This window comes from Leiobunum rupestre, chromosome 3, assembly GCF_980474605.1.
Source record: "Leiobunum rupestre chromosome 3, qqLeiRupe1.1.hap1, whole genome shotgun sequence".
Taxonomy (NCBI): domain Eukaryota; kingdom Metazoa; phylum Arthropoda; class Arachnida; order Opiliones; family Sclerosomatidae; genus Leiobunum; species Leiobunum rupestre.
In genome coordinates this window covers 6,585,049-6,590,912 of record NC_143386.1, presented here as the reverse complement: position 1 = coordinate 6,590,912, position 5,864 = coordinate 6,585,049, and positions in this window count along the sequence as shown.

Genomic DNA, 5,864 nt, shown 5'->3' with positions numbered 1-5,864 from the left:
CCTGAACACAATATGTTGATATACGAAAAAACAAATCGTCGCGAGAAATATCATAAATACATTGACTTTTTGACGATTTTACCCCCATTTCACCCCTTAAATCCCGGGTCCCGACGATCCCGACGATCCCGATCCCGGGATCGGCGTCTCGCCATCACTTTCCTTCTACTAACATTACATAGATCATTGAATTTACAAAAAAAAATTTTAAATGCCTCCATTGGTGTGTAGGCAAGCTTGGTAGCGTCTTCGGAAAGATTATCGAAGACGACGAAAGGTTTCTGGCGTTTTTCGGATTGTGTCACATACGTCAATTGTGCGTTGAAGTAGGTCTTCAACGTCTCAAACTTCAGTCTTGTATACCAAGTCCTTGATATGGTCCTAAAGAAAGATATCACACTTGGGTCAAATCAGGAGATCTGGCTGGCCATGCAACAGTTCCACCTCGACCTATCGACCTCTGAAGAAACTCGGCATCAAGATGAGCTGTAACCCGAGGGCTAAAATGAGGGGGGCTCCGTCGTGCACAAAACATACGGCTAGTGGTACGTCTTCAAGTAGATCTGGTAAAGTGTCTTGAAGAAAGTTTACGTTAATTAATTGGTTGACGCGTGCGGATTTTCTTGCTGCTACTCATGACGACTATGTAAATTGAAAATTCCGTCACGGGGAAAATCAGTCTCATCAGAAACTAGGAGCGTTTTTAACCAATTAACGAAGTTAGTCTGCCCCTGAAACCACTGACAAAATTCGACTCATCTTGGATAATCAGCCTCAATTAAAGATTGAACCTTTAAGAAAGAAAATGTGTTCAACCTTTTTACCTCGGTGAGGGGATAGTACCCTCGGAGGGGTTTTACAATCACCGTGTCTGTCTGACTATCTGGGCTGCGAAACCGAGCCCTCCTGCACGACAGGTGAGCGTTCTACCACAGAACCACGGTTAAATGTTACGCTTTACTGAATATTTTGAACTCAGCTTAAGTAGAAGAGTACATTAATAAAGACTTACTTTTTTTACGTTTGAAATTATAAAGGTCAAATCTTGTTTTAGCGTGGTCGGCAGAGATATTGAGATGAGAGGTACAAAGGGTAGAATCCCTGTGTGGTCTACATATTTTTTTCTATCAGTATTTACTTTACAAGTGAATTGGGTCATTTATGAAAACAGTTTCAAGTTGTATGCCTTTTTGTTTTGGTTACCTTACTCGTAACTTCGTAATTATTTTACGTGTTTCTTATCGGCTTTAAATGTTTGATACATTTTCATTAATGTGGTAACATTGGTTTTATTTATAATGAGGTACGCTCTGTTGTTTAGCCATCAAAAGAGATTTTAGTGTGCCCCTAGGGGGAAATTTTGGGGTTGTTTTGATTTCTTCGATTCTGTATGTTCTTTGGGGTGCCAAATCCCAATCTGAGGTTTGGCAACAAAATTTCGTGACGGAACATTTAATAAAATTTAAAACAAAGTAAACAATCTAATTGTTTGGCGGTGTTTTGCTTATAACTCGGAAATTATCAACTTTTCGTAAATAACCTACTAATTCCAAATAAAAAATCATAAAATTTCCTACAAATGGCAAGTTTTTTCTACGACGAACCGTTCAGGCTAAAGCGCTAGCATTTTTCGGCTATCTTTGCAAAAACCCACTTTTTCCACTACAACACTAATTTATTAATATATTAAAGGCTTTCAATTAGAAAATTCCTCCCAGTTCTCTGCACATACCTTATTTAGATCATATATATAAAGGTACATGCCAATTTTTTTAATTACAAAATGTTTTAAAATGACACCAGATGGCTCTGAAATTAATATTTCGTCTGTACAAATACCAATAACCCATGTAGGGCAACACCAAATTCTATAAAAAAAAAAACAAACAAAATTTGATTTGCGGTTGTTTAAATTAATTCCGTCTTGCATGTATTTTCTCATGCTTAGAGAATAGAAGTTTCAACGACAACGTAGAGAGTCACATAATCATTTTCAACGTTATTATTCCAGGTTTCAACTTCGCTGGCGCAAAAATGATGTAATATAAAATTAAAACAATGTAGGTTTCGTTGGCTACTAGGTCTACATTTACCACGCGCCAATACTTTAGTCCTGTTCAAGCACTTTCTTATTTTCGTCGTGTACCTTGCTTAAGTAAAATATATTTAAATTTTATCGGAATTGCGCTCTTTATCGTTTTGGCAATAAGGTAGCAACGGCCTTGACGAATTCAATTTAGGAAGCATCTAGTGCCCATGCGCGGACTCTCTCGCTGGCGTTTTTTATATCCCTCTTCTAACATATACGATCCTTGGTTAGCCCTCGAAATGAAAACGAGCTGAACAGATTTTAAAGAATGTTTCTTCGTGAACGTCTAGGTACTTCCGACGTTGTCGTTGAAACTTCAAGAGCGCTCTGCTTAACCTCTCTAGTAGTTCGGTGTTAAGAGTCAAACGACGAAACAAATCAACAAGTTTTAAGATGTCTTCAAACGTGTGTTTTATTTGCGATGAAGTGCTGGATAATGATGCGGGAAATAGGTTTGAGAACGTTTATCGAGTCAAGCAACAAGAGGAAGGATTGTGAGCATTTTCAGCTTAAAAAAACAATCTCGTGTTAAGGTTCATGAGCAATGTCGTAAAAACTACATTATTGATAAAATGATTGCCTCTCATTTGAAGATGGTTGAGCAGGGTAAGGAGCAAGTCAAAAGACGTTCTATGGAAGCACCTTTCAGTTTCCAAACTCAATGCTTAATGTGTAGCCTCATAATAACACTTGAGTTTATGGAACAACCAAAAAGAAAGAAAACCAATCACCATATTGTGTATCAGGTTCGATCTTTGAAATTGAAGGAAACTATAATTAAAAGAGCAGAAACACGTGGTGATGAGTATGGTCAAGCCATAATCAAACGACTTTTGCCTGTCCCAGACTTGGTGGCCTGTGTTTGTCAGGATCATAGTTTATGCATGAGAAAATTGCACAATCGTCCAAAAACTCAAGTGAAGCGAAAGAGAGGTCCATGCTCCAATGACGTTGAAGCAGCAATGGAAGATGTCTACACTTACCTTGATATAATAGTGATGGAGAATCCCATTTTTCGCTCGAAGAGTTGATGGACCAAATCAAGGGTGATTATCGTTCTGACCAGAAGACAATCAAAGCTAATATACTCAAAAAATATGGAAGCGACATCATAATATCATCAACTCAAAAGAAGAAGCCGCTAGTGTGTTTTAAAAACACAGGGTATAAAATTTTGAATGATGCTTGGTACCAGCATTTAAAAATGAACAAGATGAAAGACTACGGATTGTTAAGACGGCTGCTGCAATTATTGTTGAGGATATCCGGACAAGTTTTTGGAAGGAAATGAGGAACTCGTGGAAAGCGGGGTGGCGGAGTGGTTAGCACTTCTGCCTCGCAGCAAGGGGAGCCGGGTTCGATCCCAACTTGTGACACTGGGTGAAAACTCGGAACTACTCCTTCTGCGTTGAGTTTGTAAGTTCTCTTCCCACTGGTTTAAGGGGTTTTCACCTGAGCTCTTCGGGTTAAAGGTAATAGTTAGTGTAAGGAGCTGTTGGCTAGCGTAGCTAGCAGGGCTTGCCACCACCCTCCTACGCATTGTAACCCGGTCACCTGAATGAAATGGCTTTACAAGGTGGTGCCTTGGGTATTAGCCTAGCTTATTATTATTATTACCTTCCATACATTTATGGAAACCGTTGTACTAAACAAAAAACGTGGGGACCATGATATGTGGAAGAAGAAGAGCACAGCGCTGGCTCATAGTCTTGTAGCAGCAGTGTGGCCTAGATCATTCGTGTCACCCGTCCTCGTAGGGTGGGAAGTGTTTTGTACAAGAAGAGCGGCTCAAATAAATTGGTCGGTGTGGTTTCCTTATTGGGGTTTTGTTCGTCTTATACAGATGCTGTTCGCCTGGAAGCATCAGTCATTAAAGGTGATCCACTGCAAGTTAACTGGCCTTGCTTTACACAGCAGGTGTACGATAACTCTGATTTTAACGTACGTACAATCGACGGATATAACACCTTTCACGTCATGGGAGGCATTTCCCGTATTACACCAAAACATGCAGTCGCCCACAATCAATTTGTCCCTCACCTAAAAATGATACCCCCCCTGAGGTTTCTGGAGGTCACGGAACTGCTCAACTGATCCATTTTAAAAAGACAAAACCTAAAGGCTTAACTAAAATTAAGATAAAAGATCTCAAGGAAATCTATACACCAACGGGCACTGTAATTCCATCTGTGCCTGATCTTCTATGGCTCTATGGGAAAGGCCGAGACATTCCTCGCCCCTTCGGATGGAATGGATTTATAGAAGATATCACAAGAGACATTTCATATGAACAAACGTTTGTTAGTTACCAATGCTCCTCCAAGTAATTATGATAAAATATTCACAGCGTTGTTGACCCGTGTAGAGAAGACTTAAGGCGTAGACCAAGTTACCTGTCTGGTGACATTTGACCAAACCCCTCTACTTCAAGGCACGATATATTCTTGCTAGCCGTTCTGATGATCCTGCTCTGTCAAATGTTGCTAAAGGGCATGGTGGATTTCATTTACTGATGTCCTTTATGGGGGAATTGGTTTCATTATACGAAGTAGTGGATTGACTGAACTTTTCAATGCCATATATGTGGCGAACGCAACTGAAAAAATCTTTTCTGACCACGCCTACGCAAGGGAAATACGAGCTCACAAAACTTTGCCCAAAATAGTTATTCAATTAATGTTGACAACAACGGGGGATCAATTGGAGGAGATTTTATTTAACATGGACAGAGCAGTGATTCTTTGTATTGATGTGAAGGAAATTGTGAAAGATGTGCAAGAAGGATAAGAAGCCCCACTGCCGAGCTCTGGGTTATATATTTTGAAATGGTGACTTTGATTAAGCACTTCATTGAAGCAGAAAGAAGCGGCAACTGGGATCTACACCTTCACATTATTAATGAAATGCTACCTTTCTTTCACGCCAGTGGCCATAATCTGTATTCCCAAGGCAGCCATCTTTACCTCCAGGACATGCATAACTTGAAAACTGCATTGCCACCTGCAGAATACGAAAGTTTCTCCACCGGAGGTTTCACCATTCGTAGGAGTGAGAAACTGTGGTGTGGAACCGGGAGTGATATGAACATTGAACAGACTTTAGTGAAGTCAATGAAGAAAAGTTGTGGTTTCACTCATGGCCGTGGAGTAACTGAGGGCGTTGTGACAAGATGGACACAAGGGATCACAGCAATGCAAAATGTGTGCCAAGAGATTAAACACTTTACGGGAGTGGAACTCGCAATGTCAGAACAGCACGTTGACAGCAGAGATACTGGGCAAAACCGAGACAACACTGACGCACAAAAGTTGCTGAATTGGTTCGACGAGCAACCTCCGTTCCCAGAGACCACTAACCTAATGTCACTAACGTTGTTAGTACAGGTGTTGTGGCAGATGAGATGATCAACTGCCACTTGTCCAAGGAGGTGGGAGTGAAAGGTATACAGCGCATTGTTGGTGGTGATATTCAAGCTGTAAAATTCAAACGAAACGAGAAAGTGCAGCCCCTGAGGATCATTAACCACACTTTTCCAAAGAATAACCATCGTGAAACATTCAGATGAAGTGCTGCCAGAATGTTTGCTTTTCAAACTTATCCCCTACGCTCTCTCACTTTTCAATGAGCATGGGAACAAAATCGAGCTTGTACAGGGCTTTTGCGCCAACTGAGCAGGTGGTCTTGAACGATACAAAATATGTCATGGACGGGGGTTTTTTGTAACACAGGGTCAAATGGCAAAACGGCCATACATATTCCGGAAAATTTCAGCGGT